The following is a 22,411-nucleotide window of genomic DNA, read 5'->3' as shown; positions in this document are numbered from 1 at the left end:
GCAGGCGAAACACAGCTTTTGTTAGTTTTACTGTTATCAATGACTTGTATGTTATCCTTGTTACACTCCTCAGCTTGTTTACGGAAGAAAGAAGTTAACATTGTTTGCTTAGAAGCCACAGGGTTGTTGGTGAGAAAAATTTACTTTTGTATCAGCGAGTAATCCACGGACCACCACAGATGTAGCCTTACTGATACGACTGAGTCAGAGCAGACAGCAGGGCCCACAGCGCTTAGCAGTGTTCCTAAGCAGGTATAAAAATAACAGAAATAAAGCAAGTAAGTTTTTTACACTTTTAGATATCTACATTGGAACCAAGTAATCAAGTATGAAAAAAAAACGTCTAATGAAGTTTTGCTAAAGCCACGAATATTGCTGAATATTAGTATCAAAAGTGGAAGGTTGGCAACTCTGCCTCGTACCGTTTCTCTCACAGAAATGTTTGGACAGGAAGTGTATCTGTGAGTGTCGATACTCACAATATCCTCACACGTCGGGTACTACATGGTTAGACCTATACAGATTCTGTTTAGTCTTTAAATATATAAAAAGTTAAAGCTTGAATCTTTACATAAATTATTGTCGTATCTATACGAATAAAAAATATCGTATTTGGAAGTGATAAATGTTAATAGGGGAGGAGGGCAACCATTTGGGAGGTTTGGAAATGCATTTCATCTCATTCATTGCCTCAGTAAGTTACTCTTTTTCCTATCAACACAAAGAGACAAACAGCCTCTTTCCAATCAACTACAGTTGGTGGAGCTCGGCCAAGGGGTTGATCTGCTATTAATGACAGTTGAAATGATGTAAAACTAGCTTATAGCCTGGAAATGTGTTTTTTTTCCCCCATTTGGCTTAAAAAAAATAAATTCACTTTATCCAGGTGTAGAAGAGGATTTGGGATGATTACCTTGAATATTTCATCAAAATCAGGCTGAAGATAAGTGAGCAGTCAATTTTTCTTTCATTATTTTGGACTTTTAACCTTAGGTATCGATGTTCACTCCTTGCTTAATACAGCTGCTACCTGGAATCCAATGGTACCCGTTGGAAAGAGCGGAAAAACGCTCACACTTGTGTACAGTCGTCCCTCGGCTGGAGAGAGACTGAGGATCTGTGAAATGGAGGGAGGCTACAGCAGGGCATGCTGGGAAAACAACGGGTCGAGCCAGGACGAACTTCACAGATACCTAAATAAAAAACAGTCACAGATCCAGGATTTCACCAAAAACGATTCACTAAGGAGAGGATATTGAATTGTGTATGGTAAGGGAAACAAAGAGGGTAGTTATGGAAACTATGATAATTAAAGAAGAGCAAGTACTGGAGCTTTTAAGGAATATAAAAGTGGATAAGTCTCCAGGTCCTGACAGGATATTCCCTAGGACCTTAAGGGAAGTTAGTGTGGAAATAGCAGGGGCTCTGACAGAAATATTTCAAATGTCATTAGAAACGGGGATGGTGCCGGAGGATTGGAGTATTGCTATATATGGTATATATAATTATCTGGATAGACAGGGTCTGATTAGGAACAGTCAACATGGATTTGTGCATGGAAAGTAATGTTTGACAAATCTTATTGAATTTTTTGAAGAGGTTGCTAGGAAAGTTGACAAAGGTAAAGCGGTGGATGTTGTCTATATGGGCTTCAGTAAGGCCTTTGACAAGGTTCCACACGGAAGGTTAGTTAGGAAGGTTCAATCGTTAGGTATCAGTATTGAAGTAGTAAAATGGATTCAGCAGTGGCTGGATGGGAGACGCCAGAGAGTAGTGGTGGATAAATGTTTGTCAGATTGGAGGCCGGTGACTAGCGGTGTGTCTCAGGGATCTGTACTGGGTCCAGTGTTGTTTGGCATATACATTAATGATCTGGATGATGGGGTGGTAAATTGGATGAGTAAATATGCAGATGATACTAAGATAGGTGGAGTTGTGGATAATGAAGTAGGTTTTCAAAGCTTGCAGAGAGATTTAGGCCAGTTAGAAGAGTGGGCTGAAAGATGGCAGATGGAGTTTAATGCTGATAAATGTGAGGTGCTACATTTTGGTAGGAGTGATCAAAATAGGACATACATGGTAAATGGTTGGGCATTGAAGAATGCTGTAGAACAGAGGGATCTGGGAATAATGGTGCATAGTTCCCTGAAGGTGGAATCTCATGTCGATAGGGTGGTGAAGAAAGCTTTTGGTTTGCTGGCCTTTATTAATCAGAGCATTGAGTATAGGAGTTGGGATGTAATGTTGAAATTGTACAAGGCATTGGTAAGGCCAAATTTGGAGTATTGTGTACAGTTCTGGTCACTGAATTATAGGAAAGATGTCAATAAAATAGAGAGAGTACAGAGAAGATTTACTAGAATGTTACCGGGGTTTCATCACCTAAGTTACAGAGAAAGGTTGAACAAGTTGGGTCTTTACTCTTTGAAGCGTAGAAGGTTGAGGGGGGACTTGATAGAGGTATTTAAAATTATGAGGGGGATAGATAGAGTTGACGTGGATAGGCTTTTTCCATTGAGAGTGGGGGAGATTCAAACAAGAGGACATGAGTTGAGAGTTAAAGGGCAAAAGTTTAGGGGTAACATGAGGGGGAACTTCTTTACTCAGAGAGTGGTAGCTGTGTTGAACGAGCTTCCAGCAGAAGTGGTTGAGGCAGGTTCGATGTTGTCATTTAAAGTAAAATTGGATAGCTATATGGACAGGAAAGGAATGGAGCGTTACGGGCTGAGTGCGGGTCAGTGGGACTAGGTGAGAGTAAGCATTTGGCATGGACTAGAAGGGCCGAGATGGCCTGTTTCCGTGCTGTAATTGTTATATATCGTTATATGGTTAACCCTACCCCTCTGGAGTCTCTCACATCAGAAACATTTCTCTCATCGGGAAATGAGGCAGAATATGTGGAGTTCACAGGGTCACATCGACAGACTAAATTACCGACATTCGGTGAATACCCTGGAGCTGGGCAGTGAGGGACATTGATAATGATGGGAACTCCGATCAGTGATTTACCGAAGGGTTTAATGTTTCCTGAAATATTCGAGTGAGAGAAATTCCCTCAGACCCACAGTTTGAATCACTTTGTTGATCAACTTGTTTGTTTGTGTTCAGACTTGGGAGGAATAAACTGGGAGATTCAGGAGTGAAACTGGTGTCTGCGGCTCTGAGGAACCCGGAGTGTAAAATACAGAAACTGTGGTAAGTATCAGACTGTGGGAGATTGTGTTTACAGTCACTGGGTGTCTGACACTGAACATTGTGATCAGTAATTGTGTTGCTGATAAACACTGGGGATTTGTACCGTCTCCTGTCTCTCTGTGTCCTTCACCCTCACTCTCTCTCATCTCCAGGCTGGACAGTGTCGGTCTCACAGATTCTGGTGCCGAGGATCTCATCTCCACTCTCAGTACAAACCCATCACTGACGGAGCTAGACCTGAGTGGTAATAAACTGGGAGATTCAGGAGTGAAACTGGTGTCTGCGGCTCTGAGGAACCCGGAGTGTAAAATACAGAAACTCTGGTAAGTACAAGACTGTGGGAGATTGTGTTTACAGTCACTGAGTGTGTGACACTGAACAATAATGTGATCAGTAATTTCTTTATTAACCTTTTTATTGATTTAAAAGTATAAATACAGTAAAGAGGAGAATTAGTTCAAGTATATATATCAGTAACAATATAAACCAAGATTAAGATAGACATTATCAAAGTCATAGATATTAAACTAGTATAATATATAATAAAAGAAAATGAAAATAACAATTCTCCTCTTAACCAGTTTATGAAGAGAAAGGAAAAAACATTGGGTTTTAAATGAAAAGGGAAAAAAAACACTACACTATAACAAAACAAAAAAAGGGGGACTGGGCATCTCATTTTGAGGATACGACCCAAAAAGAGAGAGAGAGACTTTCTGATCAAATCTAAAACTTCGATTAAAAAAAGATCGTAAGAGTAATAAATCAAATTAAATGAAAATATTGGATAAAAGGTCACCATATTTGCTCAAATTTAAAGGATGTATCAAATGTCCGACTTCTTATTTTCTCTAAACTTAAACAGGACATAATGGAGGAGAGTCAGTAAATGACTGTAGGTGGATTAGAATCCTTCCACTCCAATAAAGTGGCTCTCCCAGCCGGTAAGGTCGAAACGGCTATCATACATCGAGCGGAAACAAGAATATTTCGTAAGCAAATTAGGTTGTAGATCCAGATCCAAGACTTTTGATAGTGTTTTAAAAACATCTCTGCAAAAGTTATCTGGCTTTATACAAGACCAATACTTATGAGTTAAAGCATCCAGCTCAATATTACATCTGTCACAAGTAGGATTAATACTGGAGAAAATATGCGCTGGTTTATCCTTTGACACATGGGCCCGATGCGCTACCTTGAACCGTATCAAGGAACGACAGGCACAAATAGATGAGTTGTTAACCAAATGAAAAGTTTTACTCCATTGATTATCTGAAAATGACTCTTTATCATTAGATATCATTCGTGAACTCGATAACCGTTTATAGATTAAGCTAACAACCTTTTTTGAAATGGACTCTCCAGGAGGCGCTCATGGTGTGAGGTACATTTTGGCTTCGCTCCATTCCCTTTACTTCTTTTACCCGTAACCACCCTTATTTAATCTGTTTATACCTACACTAATAGGTTTAGAACACAAATATATCTTTGAACTTTGATTTTAACTCGCTGGAAATGTGAACCAGAGGACGAGAAGTTAAAAATGGGAAGGACTCCAACGGCAACGGGAAAAAAACGATGGCGATCCTAAAGCATCTAAGCAAATACCAATAACTTTTGAAATAATGTCGAATCTTCTAGAGGAAAAACTTAATCAAAGATTTGCTGTGTTTGAAGAAGTTTTGACGATGATTCAAGATGACATTAGATCGTTTAGATGTGAAATTGATCAACAGCAAACTAGAATTTCAGAACTGGATGCTGCCCGTTGGCAGAGGACAAAAGATTGAAGCCCTGGAAAAAAATCTGGCTTCAACATCCCATGTTGGAACGTTATAAATCCAAGATTATTGATCTCGAAGATCAATCCCGATGACAGAACTTGCGGATAATCGGGCTTCCCAAAGATATCGAGACGGCCGATCCTACCAAATACTTTTCTCAATTTTTAATGGATGTGTTTGGTTCAGAGGTTTTGGAGGCCCCTCCATTGCTCGATCGCGTGCACCGTACATTGCGCCCCAAACCTTCCAGAGAATTTAAACTGAGACCCATTATTATTCTGTTCCATTATGCTCACATTAAGGATCGTGTGGTACGAGCTGCGTAGCGGAAAGATATGATCCAATTTCAAAGTTTCAAATTTTGCCTCGTTGAAGATTTCAGTCCTGAAGTTCTGAGGGAATGGATAGCTTTTAAACCACAGATGTCAGAATTTTATCAAAAAGGCCTTAACCAGCGTTGCTGTTTCCAGCACGTTTGAAAATAGTTCTTGCCGATAACTCTCGTCGTCTGTTTAAATCTCCGGATGAAGCTCAGTTTTCTTGACAATCAGCGTTCCTCTGCTCCGGACTAATTAACGGACTGTTGTTTATTCTCTTTGTTCTTACATGCTGGTTTTTCAGTAGATCCAGATCCAAAACTTTTGATAGTGTTTTCAAAACATCTCTCCAAAAGCTTACAGCTTTGGATTTTTATAATCTGAGGGCTTTTGCCCTGGGTTTGTAGGGTAGGTATTTTTCGTATTTTCGGATAAGTTTTCTTTCTTTACTGATTCTGTATTTTATTTATTCTTTTTTACTTTTTATTTTTCTTTCTTTGAAACTTTATAGGCCTATATCCTTGCTAAATGTGGATTCCAAGATATTTTCAAAATTACTGGCAACTAGACTGGAGAAAGTATTGCCTCCAATTATTTCTGTTGACCAGACTGGATTTATTAAAAATCATTATTCCTTCTTTAATATTAGGAGATCAATGAATATTGTTTATACTTCTTCATCCAGAACTCCAGAATGTGTCATTTCACTGGACACTGAGAAAGCTTTTGACAGAGTCGAATGGACATATTTGTTTAATTCGCTTGAGAAATTCAATTTTAGTCCGATATTTATATCTTGGATTAAACTGATATACCTTACCCCCTTCGGCATTTACCAATAATCAAAGATCTCCCTTTTTTCAGTTATTTCCTGGTACTCGGCAGGGTTGCCCTCTTTGTCCATTATTATTTGATATTGCCCTGGAACCTTTAGATATTGCTATTCGTGACTCTCCTAATATATTTGGCATTACCCGCAGGAATGAGATACACAAACTATCACTATATGCAGATGATTAATTATTATATATCTCTAACCCTGAGAAATCCATTCCGGCAGTTTTAGCTCTGCTTCCTCAGTTGAGTAACTTTTCCGGTTACAAATTGATTAATAAGAAGCATAAGGACTTGTTGAAGTTCAATTTTTTTTCCTAAATCCTTTTTTAATACTGTTGATTCCAAAAGTTCCTCTTATATATGGCAGAATAAAAATCTCAGATTAAGTAAAAAATACTTACGTAGAACATAGACATAGAACATAGAATAGTACAGCACAGTACAGGCCCTTCGGCCCACAATGTTGTGCCAACCCTCAAACCCTGCCTCCCATGTAAGCCCCCCATCTTAGATTCCTCCATATACCTGTCTAGTAGTCTCTTAAACTTCACTAGTGTATCTGCCTCCACCACTGACTCGGGCAGTGCATTCCATGTACCAACCACTCTCTGAGTAAAATACCTTCCTCTAATATTCCCCTTGAACTTCCCACCCCTTACTTTAAAGCCATGTCCTCTTGTATTGAGCAGTGGTGCCCTGGGGAAGAGGCGCTGTCTATCCACTCTATCTATTCCTATTATCCTCTACACCTCTATCATGTCTCCTCTCATCCTCCTTCTCTCCAAAGAGTAAAGCCCTAGCTCCCTTAATCTCTGATCATAATGCATACTTTCTAAACCAGGCAGCATCCTGGTAAATCTCCTCTGTACCCTTTCCAATGCTTCCACATCCTTCCTTTCGTGAGGTGACCAGAACTGGACACAGTACTCCAAGTGTGGCCTAACCAGAGTTTTACAGAGCTGCATCATTACATAGCGATTCTTAAACTCTATCCCTCGACTTATGAAAGCTAACACCCCATAAGCTTTCTTAACTACCCTATCCACCTGTGAGGCAACTTTCAGGGATCTGTGGACATGCACCCCGAGATCCCTCTGCTCCTCCACACTACCAAGTATCCTGCCATTTACTTTGTACTCTGCTTTGGAGTTTGTCCTTCCAAACTGTACCATCTCACACTTCTCCGGGTTGAACTCCATCTGCCACTTCTCAGCCCACTTCTGCATCCTATCAATGTCTCTCTGCAATCTTTGACAATCCTCTACACTATCTACAACACCACCAACCTTTGTGTCGTCTGCAAACTTGCCAACCCACCCTTCTACCCCCACATCCAGGTCGTTAATAAAAATCACAAAAAGTAGAGGTCCCAGAACAGATCCTTGTGGGACACCACTAGTCACAATCCTCCAATCTGAATGTCCTCCCTCTACCACCACCCTCTGCCTTCTGCAGGCAAGCCAATTCTGAATCCACCTGGCCAAACTTCCCTGGATCCCATGCCTTCTAACTTTCTGAATAAGTCTACCGTGTGGATCCTTGTCAAATGTCTTACTAAAATCCATATAGATCACATCCACTACCCTCATCTATATGCCTGGTCACCTCCTCAAATAACTCTATCAGGCTTGTTAGACACGATCTGCCCTTCACAAAGCCATGCTGACTGTCCCTGATCAGACCATGATTCTCTAAATGCCTATAGATCCTATCTCTAAGAATCTTTTCCAACAGCTTTCCCACCACAGACGTAAGGCTCACTGGTCTATAATTACCCAAACTATCCCTACTACCTTTTTTGATGGGGGGACATTTTGGCCAATTCCCTGCCCTCCCCTTTAATGGCTGCACGCCAGGTTTAATTCCCAACCGTTCTAACGGAACTGGCTCCAGCCTGAAGCTGTCTGTCGTTCGGAGCGTTCCCACAGTGATGTATTTCCGCCTCCTGTCCAGTGGCACAGCTTCCAGTGGATGTGCGGGTTTGAGACTCCCCCACGAGACCCCGGGGAATTAGACAGGAAGAGCCCGGGGGCCGGGGCTCAGTCTGGGACACTGGTGTCCCGGGGCGGGATTATCCCGGGAGAGAATCCTTTTGCTCCCTTTGCTGAGGACGGTGCATTCGGCAGGTCTGGCTGATATAATGATGTTAAATTGACAAATACCTCGGCAGTGACCCTGGATCTGCAGCGACATCGGACACGGCCCTGAAGTGTGATTTTATAATCATCGGTTCCCCGATGCAGAGTGACGGTGAGAAACGGGACTGATTATTCAATCTGTCACTCATTGTCACCGGTCAGTTAATTGTGTGTGATTCTGAGTGAGTCGGGAGCAGCTTATTTATCCCTGCACACGAGCAGCTCACACATTGTTTAATTTACATTTGTCATGATGAAATCAATAAACCACTGTAATTTCCTGTCTTGGTGTCGGACTCGAGTCTCACTAGAGGAGAAACAGTACCCTGGGGTTACTGCTGCCCACCGCACCCGGTGAACTGCAATAATGGTGTGAGCTCCTCACACTGGTACGGCAGCGTCTCAGCTCCAGGCTGAGGGATGTCAGTCTGATAGTGTCTGGTCCCCAGGATCTGTTCACTCCCCATCCCGGCTGACCACCGCATCCTCTCACGCCAGATACTCGCACTATCCTGATCCCCACCTTCCTGCGTGCTTTCTTGCTCTCACAGTCAAAAACAATAAAGGAGATTGGAAGCTCATATACTGTATAATATCGGACCCACGTCCACCAAGGTCGCAAACAGAAGGGAACAGAAGCAATCAACACGGGCTGAAGCTCCCTCTTTACAGACCTGGCACACAAACCCGGGGCCAGACAGAGTCAAGCTTCCTCCGCACAGACCCAGCTCACACCCCCACAATCAAAGCATCTCATAATCTTATACACCTCTATCAGGCCACCTCTCATCCTCTGTTGCTCCAAGGAGAAAAGGCCAAGTTCACTCAACCTATTCTCATAAGGCATGCTCCCCAATCCAGGCAATATCCTTGTAAATCTCCTCTGCACCCTCCCCATGGTTTCCATATCCTTCCTGTAGTGAAGCGACCAGATCTGAGCCAGTACTCCAAGTGGGGTCTGACCAGTGTCTATATAGCTGCAACATTACCTCTCGGCTCCTAAACTCAATGCCACGATTGATGAAGGCCAATATACCGTACACCTTCTTAACCACGGAGTCAACCTGCACGGCTGCTTTGAGCATCCTATGGACTCGGACCTCAAGAACCCTCTGATGCTCCACACTGCCAGGAGTCTTACCATTAACACTACCTGTAAAAGTACAACGAAGGAATAGGGAAAAAGCCTGAGAAGGTTAATGCGTACGGATAACTGCATTCTACTCTTTATTTGTTGTTTAATCTCCCCGAGGGGAGGTGCAGCATTCCGAGGGGTACTGCAATACTGGGTCGATGCACGGAGTGGACGAAGGAAGCCCCTATTCCATCTTCCTGTTCCAAAAATCAATGTAATATATGGTCCCAGATAAGGGACGCATCAGATTTTAAACTGATAAGAACTGATTTTTTTGAAAAATATACTTTATTCAGAAATATTACAAAATAAAATTATTTGCAAAAAAACATTTGTTGACCCTAAGTCCTTATAGAATAAATAAAGTTATTTGCAATAAATCATGTGTTTACTCTGTCCTTATTCAAAATAAAGATGTTTACAATAAATCATTCATTGACTCTCATTCCTTTACTGATGTTCCATTACGTTCTATACCTTTCCACATTTCCAGCCACTCCTGTAGCACGATGTTGATTCATCTATCCACACCACTGAGGAGAGGAATACTCTTCGCCACCCGACTCCTCGCACTCCTGCGCGCAGGTGACAAACCTTAAACTGTGGTCCTTCTCCACCCGGCTTTTGCGGTGGCTGCACCAAGTTTGAGTGCATCCCTCAGCACGTGATTTATAATTTAAATTTTTAATATTTACTATCCATTTGTACTCCAGGGAGCACGAAGAGCAGAATCAAATATCGCTGTGATGATTGTACGCTCTAGTATCAATTGTTTGGCAACAATAAAGTACTCCTGCAGCTGAGAATGTGCCAGTCGGCAGCACATTCTCCCACAGACATCTCCATGGGCTGGTAAATCATCAATTTTCGGGCCGACCGAAGAGCGTCCTTCACCGAGTTCATGATCTGACAGCAGCACCGGATGTTGGTCTCCGTGTGCGTCCCCGGGAACAGCCCGTAGATCAGAGAGTCCTCGGTTACGCAGCTGCTGGGGTTGAAACGTGACACCGTCCCTTCTGTCATCCTCCACACCCTCTCTGCGAACTGACAGTGTGCGAAGAGGTGGGTCACAGACTCCTCCTCATTGCAGTCCTCCTGTGAGCAGTGGGGAGCGGAGACGATGTTCCAGGCATACAGGAGGGATCTGACTGGGAGGGCCCCTCTCATCGCCAGCCAGGCGAGGTCTTGGTGCCTGTTGGTGAGGTCTGGCGATGAGGCATTTTGCCAGATGAACTGTGTCCATCCCACTGTGTCCATCTCGTCCTTCTCCTGCAGTGCCTGCAGGACATTATGTGCTGACCACTGCCTGATGACCCTGTGGTCAAAGGCGTTCTCCTGGAAGAACTTTTCTATGAAGGACAGGTATGGCAGCAACGACCAGCTGACGGGGGCGTTGCGCGGGAGTGGGGCCAGACCCATCCTTCGCAGCCAGGGCGACAAGTAGAACCTGGGCACATAGTGGTACTTGGTGCCCACATACCTGGGCTCTACACACAACCTGATGCAGCCACACACGAAGCTGGCCATCAGGGTGAGGGCGACATTGGGGACGTTCTTGCCCCCGTTGTCCAGGGACTTGTGCATAACGGTCCGTCTCACCCGCTCCACCTTGGATCCCCAGACGAATCTGAAGACAGCTCGGGTGATTTCCGAGCTGCAGGAGCTGGGGACGGGCCACACCTGCGCCAAGTACAGCAGCCCTGAGAGCACCTCACACCTGATGACCAGGTTCTTGCCCGTTATCGACAGGGAGCGCCCTCCCCACAGTCCCAGTCTCTGTTTCACCTTGGCAGTCCGCTCCTGCCAGTTCTTGTTGCACGCCTCAGCCCCTCCAAACCAGATCGCCAACACCTTCACGTGGTCAGACCTGATGGCGAAGGGGACGTTGGATCGGTCCGGCCAGTTGCCGAATAGCATAGCTTCGCTCTTCGTGCGGTTGACCCTGGCCTCCGACACTAGCTCAAACTGTTCGCAGATGCCAATCAACCTGCAAACTGACCTCGGATCAGAGCAGAAGAGGGTGACGTCGTCCATGTACAGGGAGGTTTTCACTTGGGTCCCTCCACTGCCTGGCAGCGTCACCCCTCTTATGCCCTCATCCCTCCTGATGGCTTCGGCAAAGGGTTCAATGCAGCAAACAAGACAGGGGAGAGAGGTTTCCCACCCATTGACCTGGACTGCACTACAGATGTCTGTGTCGAGCAGTCTGATCTGATTCCGGATTCCCTCCCCAAAACCAATTTTGGAGAGCACATCCGCCATGTACGTGTGCGATATCCTGTCGAAGACTTTCTCCTGGTCCAAGCTGACCAGGCAGGCGTTCACCCCCGTCCTGCACATCGGCGATGGTGTCCCTCAGCAGCGTGAGGCTGTCTGAGATCTTCCTGCCCGGTACAGCACAGGTTTGGTCCGGGTGGATCACCTGTCCCAGAGCAGACTCGACCCTGTTGGCAATGGCCTTCAACAGGATCTTGTAGTCCACATTCAGGAGAGATGGGTCTCCAATTCCTGATGTCCTCCCTTTCCCCCTTCTGCTTGTAGATGAGGGTGATCGTGCCCTTCCTCATGGACTCTGACATACTGCCGGCCAGAAGCATAGCGTTGTACACTTCCAGCAGGTCTGGGCCCATCCAGTTCCACAGAGCCGAGTACAACTTAGCCGGTAAGCCGTCGCCTCCGGGAGTCTTACCCGACCCAAAGGAATGGATGGAGCCTGTCAACTCGACCAGAGTCAGTGGCTGATCCAGACTCTCCCGCTTGCCGTCGCCTAAGACCTGCGTGATAGATGACAGGAAGTTGCGGGAGGCTGTGGATTCTGTGGCCTTTTCATCGTACAGACCGGCATAGAAGGACCTGCAGATCCTCAGTATGTCATTCTACGAGGACACGACTGAGCCGTCCTCTTCCTTAAGGTTGAGGATCACAGAGCTCCCCTTGTGCACCTTCTGGAAGAAGAAGCCTGAGCACGTCTCGTCCTGCTCCACGGTTTGGACCCTTGATCGGTAGATGATCTTGGAGGATTCGGCGGCAAGGTGCTGGGCTTTCCGGCTCTTCACCTCTCGCAGTTCCTCCCCGACATCCACCCCCTTCGACTGCAGAAGGAGGAGTTACTGCAACTCTGTCTGGAGTTTACGCAGTTCCATATAACCATATAACAATTACAGCACGGAAAGAGGCCATCTTGGCCCTTCTAGTCCACGCTGAACTCTTACTCTCACCTAGTCCCACTGACCTGCACTCAGCCCATAACCTTCCATTCCTTTCCTGTCCAATTTAACTTTAAATGACAACCTCAAACCTGCCTCCACCAGTTCCCTCTGCTCCTGGCTTGCTTTCTGGATACCCTTGCGTATGAAGAACTTCTTGATGTTCTCCTTGGTGGCTTCCCACCAGAGAACTGGGGAATCAAAGGTTTTCAAGGTTTTCCAACCTGTGTACTCCTCCTCTAGTCCTACTTGTAGCAGAAAGAGTGAAGATGTATCAATTAGTCGGCCAGGCAGCATCTCTAGGGAGAGGTACAGTCGACGTTTCAGGCCGAGACCCTTCCTTCAGTTAGTCCTGACGAGGGGTCTCAGCCTGAAACGTCGACTGTACCTCTTCCTGGAGATGCTGCCTGGCCTGCTGCGTTCACCAGCAACTTTGATGTGTGTTGCTTGAATTTCCAGCATCTGCAGAATTCCTCGTGTTTGTGCATCAGTTAGTGATCTCCAAACTGAGTTGGGTCTCACTGATGTAGAGGAGGCTACACTGGGAGGAAGAGTGATTATGAAAGAGGTGTAGGGATAGATGTAACACTTATTGTGGTTGCAGGGTGTTTGGCAGACGAGAGTCACAGCGAGAGTGATCCCTGTGATAAATGGAGACGGACGTGGAGAGGAAGATGTGCCTGGTGGTGAGATCCTGGTGGAGATAGTGGAAATTGCAGAGAATATGTTGAATGCAGAGCTTCAGTGAATGGCAGATGCAGAAAAGGTAATCCTATCGTTATTATGTCGTGGAGGGGACATGGGGAGAGGGCAGACGTGCAGGAAATGGAGGAGTTACGGGTGAGTTCTGTATTGATTGCAGTGGGCAGGAAACCCCTTTATTGATTGAAAAAAGATTTCTTGGATGTCCTAGCATGAAAAACCTCCTCATAAAATCAGATGCAGCAGAGACAGAGAAACTGAGAGAAGGGAATAGTATCCTTGAAAGTGACAGTGAGAGCAGAGTTTCCATAGGTCCATTTAATGTCAGAAAGTAACTGTTGTGGACAAGGTAACTGTGGGAGTCAGTAGGTTTGTTAAAGAGGCCAGAAGGTAATCCGTTTCTGGAGACAGAGAGAGACAGATCAGGAAAGGGGAGTGAGATCATGAAAATGGACCAAGCAAATTTGAGAGAGGGGGTGTATGTTGGTGGGAAAGTTGACAAATCTGACGACAACATGAGGAAATCTGCAGATGCTGGAATTTTAAGCAACACACATAAAAGTTGCTGGTGAACGCAGCAAGCCAGGCAGCATCTCTAGGAAGAGGTACAGTCGACGTTTCAGATCGAAACCCTTCGTCATGGCTCACTCCAGACTAAATCTGACGAGCTCCACATGGGAGCTGGAAACAGCATCAATGACGTCATCAATGTGGTGGAGAAAGTTTTACCTGTCTACCTTTGAACGCTCCAAAAACAGCCCAAAATTTTAAAACAACACCAAATTACTTCACTATACTCAATGCGGCACTAGCCAAAGGGCAGATTACAAATCATTTCCTTACTCAATGAGAAAGGTTCAATCTTCTTCCATGGTGTCAGGTAGTTTCTTTGCATCCCAATCGCAGTACTCTTGGCAACTCACAGCAGGCTGGTCCCAGGGTAACTCTGTAACCCAAAATCATAGTCATACTTTATTGATCCAGGGGGAAATTGGTTTTCATTACAGTTGCACCATAAATAATAATAAAATCATAAATAGTTAAATAGTAATATGTAAATTATGCGAGGAAATAAGTCCAGGACCAGCCTATTGGTTCAGGGTGTCTGACCCTCCAGGGGAGGAGTTGTAAAGTTTGATGGCCACAGGCAGGAATGACGCTCTGTACTGCATCTCGGTGGAATGAGTCTCTGGCTGAATGTACTCCTGTGCCCAACCAGTACATCATGCAGTGGATGGGAGACATTGTCCAAGATAGCATGCAACTTGGACAGCATCCTCTCTTCAGACACCACCGTCAGAGAGTCCAGTTCCATCCCCACAACATCACTGGCCTTACGAATGAGTTTGTTGATTCTGTTCACACAAAATAATCTGCAGATGCTGGGGTTGTTGATTCTGTCGGTGTCTGCTACCCTCAGCCTGCTGCCTCAGAACACAACAGCAAACATGATAGCACTGGCCACCATAGACCCGTAGAACATGCATCATAAAGACCTGTGGCTAGTACATTCTGCCCAGGAGATGTGCCCTGGCACTGAAGAGCAATCTCCCTGTTCAATCACAGCTACACTACCATTTAAAAGAAAATGATTAAAATAAATTTGAGAAACTTCAGCCTTGCAAACAGCCAAGCTTTAAAGTTCCCAAACCACAGCGGGAGAAAGGCAAGGAAGTCAGAATGTTACAGTGCTGGTTATTTAACATTCTGTAATCTACAACTTAGTATTCTTCTATCACACCAATAGTGTTGAACGAATAGGGTTCACTGCATAGGGTTATTGAAACGCTAATCTGTGGCTGGTCCTGCAAAAAAAAAATTGCTCCCCAGGGATGGACGAAAGGAACTGGGAGAATAATATAACGACAGAATGGCAATCTTTTGAAATAAAATAAGTGCTGGGAATACTTGCCACTTCAGTCAGCATTTTGCAGAGAAATAGAGCAAATGTGTCAGGTTAATGGCTCTTAGAACTGATGAAAGATCACTGCCATGATTAAGAATCACATCTGAATCATTAACTGCTTCTTTCTCTACAGAATGCTGCATTACCACCAAATCCTTTTCTGCATTTTATGCCTCTTTTCCCCAGATTTCCACCTTTTTTTTTTCCTCCTTGGAGACGTAGTAAGTGATACAAGCCATAGGTTGGAGAATGTTGTTAAATGCTGGATGGAGCTGGACAAACTTAGGCAAATACGGAATGTTCATAATTAATTCCGGTATTTGGCTGGTGGGATACGGCAGAAAGGCCTTCGGATGTCAGGAAAGTAGTATACCCACATTCTCCCGATTATCTCCGATTTCTTAATGGAACCAGTTCTGGTCAACAAGCTTTCTTTACCAATGAAGTCCAGCCGGACGGTTAGATTATTTTCTGTGGAAATAATCCATTGACTGCAATGCCGTTATTTGCCAGATGCCAGCTCACACTTAAATATTGTCCGAGTTGCAACCCTACCCCCTCCCTTTCATCCGACTCTATCCCGTCCCTCTCCCCGACCAACTCAACTACCCATCGTCCCCCATCAAACGACCTCACTTACCCCATTTACAACCCTCTCCTTCTTCGCAATCCCCAGCCATCGCTTCCACCCGATGTTCCTAGCCACCCTCCTCCCGTTTCCGGAGGACCCCTCCCCAATCACCTGCCCCGCCAGGCTCGCCAAACGACCCGGCCGCAACTTCGCTTCTCTCGCTGCAACGCCTTCCGTAAACGTCATCACGCTTGCAATGTCATCAGACGCTAGAGGGCGGGCAGAACAGCTGAGGAGGAGGAGTTTGCATACAAACCAGGGCCGCCTCTCTCATTTGGTTGGCGGAATATCCGCTATTTTACATGATCAGCTGTATTCCGAAAGAGATTTCGCGACAAGGGAGAAAAATACAACTTATGTCAAAGACTGAGCGAAATTACACCAAACCTACTTCAAAAGTTGAAGAGAGGTAGGATAAATCGGTGTCCTGTAGACAGTCGGTCCAACTTAATAGAGGGAAGACTAGCAAGATCCGAAAGGGTCCGGACATTTGTGATATCGCTTCTCGGCCTTTTGGCTAAGATCAAGTGTAGTATCTGTTCTTATCAGACCAGAAGGCGGAGGAGGAGAGTTCGCGCTGACGCAGGGGTGGATCCTAATGCTGATTGGCCTCCAATCTAACACCCCATACCAGCGACGACAGCAGTGAGTTAGAAGATGGCAGCAGCGAGCAGTACATCAGCTCGAGGCCAGGGTATCAAGAACACTGTCAGGCTGACAGTGCGAGACCGGAACGGGGGCACCGGCTTCACCCGAGAGACCTTCATCCGGAAGGTCTTGCTGGATTGCTGCAGATTTACGCCCGATGACATCTACTGCGTCCAGGACTTCGCAGGCTTCTTCGATGTCACTTTCCGGCAGGCTGCAGGGTGGCAGAAGCTGTACCAGCAGCTTCAGCTGAAGGGGACAGAGGCGCCGCTGTCGCTGCTGAAAGCACAGCCCCTCTTTGCAACGGCTACGCAACAGGAAAGGACAATCACGGTGCACATGTTCAACCCGCACGTGCCAGTGGTAGATGTCCTTACGTTCCTCGCTCGGTATGTGGAGAGCGTAGGAACACCAGCAGACGTGAATGACGGGCTGGGAATCTGGACCAGCAAACGGCAGGTGAAGGTGAAGCTGAGGTTGGATTCCAACGGCGGCATCATCCACCCCCCCTCCGTCTTCGCCATCGGAGGGAACCGAGGGTACATGGTGTACGTGGGACAACCCAGGGTGTGCCGAAACTGCGGCAAGGAAGGGCACATCGCAGCCCAGTGCAGGGTGGTGATGTGCAAGAACTGTAAAATGGAAGGCCACCTGACCAAAGACTGCACGCAGGCCAAGGCCTGCAACCTCTGCGGACAGGCCGGCCACCTGTACAGAGCCTGCCCGAAGCGTGGGGGCACCTACGCACAGGCGACCAGGGGAGGTGCTGGCCCTGAAAGGGCCCAGGCTGATGCGGACGTACCCGCCAGCGCTGCAGATGAGGCACCCGACAGGACGGATGACGAGACCAGGGAGGAAGGTGCAAGCACCCCAAGACCTGCCACCCCACTGCAGACCCTCCAGGACCAGGCAAACGACGAGCAGGAGTCCATGGAGGAGGGGAGAGCGGAGGCGGAAACCGAATGGAAGGTCGTGAAACGAAAAAAGACCCAAAAGGCGGCGGCCAAGCGACAGAAGGCGGAGCAACGCCAGAAAAGGGCAGGGAACCACGCAGCCCCTGGTACCCTGTCCTCTTCAGAGGAGGAAGGAGTTGGGGGAGGCCAGCAGCCCCGGCGGAAGAAGCGGCTGGCAGAACAGGTGGAGAGGAGGAGAGAGAGGGGAGAAAGTCTGCTGGCCACCCCCCAAGTACAGGAGGCGGAGAGCAGCAGACGCACAGAGCTCCGGGAATCCGGGAGCAGAGCCACGGCTGGTACCCAGCAGCCGGAAGGGGAAGCAGCCCAGGAAGTCAGCAACCCCCCGGGCCCAGACCCAGAACCAGAACGGCCACACATGGAGGAGTACTACCAGCAGTACCTGAGCCCACAGGAGGTGGAAAACTTCACAAAGGCGGTGGGGATGAAGGCTCAGGATGGCAAGAGTGAGGACGGAGAGCAGCCAAAATAAAAGACTTAACGATGGCAGACCTTAAATTGGCGTGCTTGAATGTGCGAAGTTTGAAGAGTACTGGGCGATGCGTCAGCACGCTCCAGTACCTGGACACTGTAAAGGCCGATGTGACCTTCCTCCAGGAGTGTGGACTACCACATCTCCGTAACTACCGGAGGTGGTCACGGTGGTGGAAAAAAGGTTTGTCGGTGTGGTCGGGGGGCAACGATTGTCGCGCTTCCGGCCTGGGGATTCTGCTGCGGGGAGGCAACTTCTCAATCACCCAAGTTAAAGAGGTGGTTGCGGGGCGCCTCCTGGTAGCAGACGTCAAATACCGGGGCACTCCGCTCCGGCTGATCAACGTGTACGCCTCCCCCGTGCGGAGCGAGCGGCTGGCCGTCTTCGAGCAGCTCCCACAGCTGCTGGTGACGACCCAGCCGGTCGTTCTGGCCGGAGACTTCAATTGCACCATTGATGCGGCTGGAGGACCCGGCAGTGCCGACGGCAGGCTAGACAGTACCTCTAGACTCCTGAGGGAAATGGTGAAGACAGCCAAGCTGCGCGACGCCTTTGGCACCCCCACAGGTGGAGCACAGCCGCAAGCCACCTGGACACGATCGGACGGCTCAGCCCGCTCCCGGATCGACTTCCTCTTCCTGTCTGAGTCCCTCACGGTCAGGTCCACCGACGTCACGCCGGTGTTCTTCTCTGACCACTGCCTTCTGAGAGCCACCTGTCACTTACGGGAGGACCAGAAGGCAGGCAGGGGGACGTGGAAGCTGAACGTAAAGCTGCTGACCCCAGAGAACATCGAGGAACTAGAGAGGGAGTACACAGGTTGGAGAACCTTGAAAGCCTTCTTTGATTCCCCGGTTCACTGGTGGGAAGCCACCAAGGAGAACATTAAGAGGTTCTTCATCCGCAAGGGTATTCAGAAGGCAAGGCAGGAGCAGAGGGAACTGCGTAAACTCCAGACAGAGTTGCAGCAACTTCTCCTTCTGCAGTCGAAGGGGGTGGATGTCAGGGAGGAACTGCGAGAGGTGAAGGGCCGGCAAGCCCAGCACCTCGCCGCCGAATCCTCCAAGATCATCTTCCGATCAAGGGTCCAAACCGTGGAGCAGGACGAGACGTGCTCACGCTTCTTCTTCCAAAAGGTGCACAGGGGGAGCTCTGTGATCCACAACCTTAAGGAAGAGGACGGCTCAGTCGCGTCCTCGCAGACCGACATACTGAGGATCTGCAAGTCCTTCTATGCCGGTCTGTACGAGGAAAAGGCCACAGAATCCACAGCCTCCCGCAACTTCCTGTCGTCTATCACGCAGGTCTTAGACGACGGCAAGCGGGAGAGTCTGGATCGGCCACTGACCCTGGACGAGCTGACAGGCTCCATCCGTTCCTTCGGGTCGGGTAAGACTCCCGGAAGCGACGGCTTACCGGCCGAGTTGTACTCGGCTCTGTGGAACTGGATGGGCCCAGACCTGCTGGAAGTGTACAACGCTATGCTTCTGGCCGGCAGTATGTCTGAGTCCATGAGGAAGGGCATCATCACCCTCATCTACAAGCAGAAGGGGGAAAGGGAGGACATTAGGAATTGGAGACCCATCTCTCTCCTGAATGTGGACTACAAGATCCTGTCCAAGGCTATCGCCAACAGGGTCAAGTCTGCTCTGGGACAGGTGATCCACCCGGACCAAACCTGTGCTGTACCGGGCAGGAAGATCTCAGACAGCCTCGCGCTGCTGAGGGACACCATCGCCTACGTGCAGGACAGGGGGGTGGACGCCTGCCTGGTCAGCTTGGACCAGGAGAAAGCCTTCGACAGGATATCGCACACGTACATGGCGGACGTGCTCTCCAAAATGGGATTTGGGGAGGGAATCCGGAATTGGATCAGACTGCTCTACACAGACATCCGTAGTGCAGTCCAGGTCAACGGGTGGGAAACAGACAGCTTCCCCATCAGGTCTGGAGTCAGGCAGGGCTGCCCCCTCTCCCCTGTCTTGTTTGTCTGCTGCATAGAACCCTTTGTGGAAGCCATCAGGAGGGATGAGGGCATAAGAGGGGTGACGCTGCCAGGCAGTGGAGGGACCCAAGTGAAAACCTCCCTGTACATGGACGACGTCACCGTCTTCTGCTCTGATCCGAGGTCAGTTCGCAGGTTGATTGGCACCTGCGAACAGTTCGAGCTAGCGTCGGGGGCCAGGGTCAACCGCACGAAGAGCGAAGCCATGCTCTTTGGCAACTGGCCCGACCGATCCAGCGTCCCCTTCACCATCAGGTCTGACCACGTGAAGGTGTTGGGGATCTGGTTCGGAGGGGCTGAGGCGTGCAACAAGAACTGGCAGGAGCGGACTGCCAAGGTGAAACAGAAACTGGGACTGTGGGGAGGGCGCTCCCTGTCGATAACGGGCAAGAACCTGGTCATCAGGTGTGAGGTGCTCTCAGGGCTGCTGTACTTGGCGCAGGTCTGGCCCGTCCCCCGCTCCTACAGCTCGGAAATCACCCGGGCTGTCTTCAGATTCGTCTGGGGATCCAAGATGGAGCGGGTGAGACGGACCGCCATGCACAAGTCCCTGGACAACGGGGGCAAGAACGTCCCCAATGTCGCCCTCACCCTGATGGCCAGCTTCGTATGTGGCTGCATCAGGTTGTGTGTAGAGCCCAGGTATGTGGGCACCAAGTACCACTATGTGCCCAGGTTCTACTTGTCGCCCTGGCTGCGAAGGATGGGTCTGGCCCCACTCCCGCGCAACGCCCCAGTCAGCTGGTCGTTGCCGGCATACCTATCCCACGTAGCAAAGTTCTTCCAGGAGAACGCCTTTGACCACAAGGCCATCAGGCAGTGGTCGGCACGAAGTGTCCTGCAGGCACTGCAGGAGAAGGACGTGATGGACATAGTGGGGTGGTTCCCTGAGCAGACTGTCCAGTTCATCTGGCAAAATGCCTCATCGCCAGATCTCACCAACAGGCACCAAGACCTCGCCTGGCTGGCGGTGAGAGGGGCCCTCCCAGTCAGAGCCCTCCTGTACGCCCGGAACGTCGTCTCCGCACCCCACTGCCCACGGGAGGACTGCAGTGAGGAGGAGTCTGTGACCCACCTCTTTGCACACTGCCAGTTCGCAAAGAGGGTGTGGAGGAGGATGGACGGGCTAGTGTCACGTTTCATCCCCAGCAGCTGCGTGACAGAGGACTCTCTGATCTACGGGCTGTTCCCGGGGACGCACACGGAGACCAACATCCGGTGCTGCTGGCAGATCATCAACTCGGTGAAAGACGCTCTTTGGTCAGCCCGAAACTTGATGATCTACCAGCACATGGAGATGTCCGTGGGAGAATGCTGCCGACTGGCACACTCTCGGCTGCAGGAGTACGTGCTGAGGGACGCACTGAAACTCGGTGCAGCCACCGCAAGGGCCCGGTGGGGAAGGACCACAGTATAGGTTTCTCCACCCGTGGGAGTGGGAGGGGTCGGTGGGCGGGGAGTATACCCCTCAACAATGAGATGCTAAGCTGAACTACTGGAGTGCCACGTGGGTGGCTATAAACACGGGTATTTTACTGAGTATAATGGAAACATATGTAAAGGATGAAAAGTGATTGAATGGTTTATTGTATATATTTATTTTTGAATAAAGTATATTTTGAAATAAAAAAAAAAAAAAAAAAATCTGTTCTTATCAGTTTAATATCTGATACGTCCCTTATCTGGGGACCATATATTAAATTGATTTTTGGAACAGGGAGATGGAATAGGGGCTTGCTCCGTCCACTCCGCGCATCGACCCGGTATTGCAGTGCCTCCGGGAACGGTGCACCTCCCCTCGGGGAAACTAACAACAAATGAAAAACAGAATCCGCTTGTCTCTATGCTTCCTGTTTCTGCCTCGTACTTTTCGCAGGCTACATTTGTTTTTAATGAGGGGACACAGCAGCTCAAAGGCAACCATGGGAAAATGGCAACAGAAACAGCACGCACACAATTTACAGCAGTCGTGGATAAAGTCAGGTCGGCAGTAAAACACACGCAGACGATTGATAACGAACGTGGGAATAAAGTACACACACACACATCCAAGGGAAAAGTCAATACGATGCCCGAGCCCCTTCACTGTACAGGCACGGCTCAATGCTATCAGGGACAATCACCAACCCTATTCAATGCACAGCTTACCAACAATTTCCTCCAGCGCTGTTCCACGGTTCTCAGCCTGGAATGAAGCAGAGTGGTCCCTCGGAAATGGCAAAGAGAGCGTCCAGCCCTTTTCATGCAGGAAGGCTGAAGTGCCCGGCCCAGGTAATTCACAGGAACGCTAACGGCTCGGTGCCGGCAGGGTTAAGCTGATTACAAGGCCGGTGGTTAGGTGTGCAGTGATGGGCGAGGAGGGGTCAATCCTTGATTGGCAGGGGGCGTGTCTTCTGACCAGGCGTGGGCAGTGCTGTCACGTGACAGTCAGCACAGTCCACCCCTCGGCAGCCTCGCCACTCGC

At 48.3% G+C, this 22,411-nt stretch overlaps 2 protein-coding genes, 1 long non-coding RNA gene, 1 other non-coding gene and 2 pseudogenes across 4 annotated transcripts in view; 4 read left to right on the top strand and 2 right to left on the bottom strand.

The window, feature by feature from the left end:
- The window catches only part of LOC140208268 (NACHT, LRR and PYD domains-containing protein 3-like), a 552,847-nt gene that overhangs the window by 344,295 nt on the left and 186,141 nt on the right, over positions 1-22,411 (top strand). The gene's annotated exons all lie outside the window — the stretch shown is intronic.
- Positions 1-22,411, bottom strand: part of LOC140208264 (uncharacterized) — a 351,814-nt gene that overhangs the window by 275,119 nt on the left and 54,284 nt on the right. The window lies entirely within an intron of this gene.
- LOC140208243 (uncharacterized) lies at positions 700-9,752 on the top strand. The gene is made up of 3 exons (XR_011888707.1): positions 700-1,269; positions 3,109-3,195; positions 3,348-9,752. It is a non-coding gene; the product is annotated as an uncharacterized lncRNA (long non-coding RNA).
- LOC140208751 (U2 spliceosomal RNA) lies at positions 9,524-9,706 on the bottom strand. Its single transcript, XR_011888907.1, has one exon. It is a non-coding gene; the product is annotated as a U2 spliceosomal RNA (small nuclear RNA).
- On the top strand, positions 16,349-16,480 carry LOC140208789 (U2 spliceosomal RNA; annotated as a pseudogene).
- LOC140208864 (U2 spliceosomal RNA) lies at positions 21,540-21,744 on the top strand (annotated as a pseudogene).

This window comes from Mobula birostris, chromosome 13 (assembly GCF_030028105.1).
Source record: "Mobula birostris isolate sMobBir1 chromosome 13, sMobBir1.hap1, whole genome shotgun sequence".
Classification (NCBI taxonomy): domain Eukaryota; kingdom Metazoa; phylum Chordata; class Chondrichthyes; order Myliobatiformes; family Myliobatidae; genus Mobula; species Mobula birostris.
This window is presented reverse-complemented; position numbering and strand designations above follow the sequence as displayed.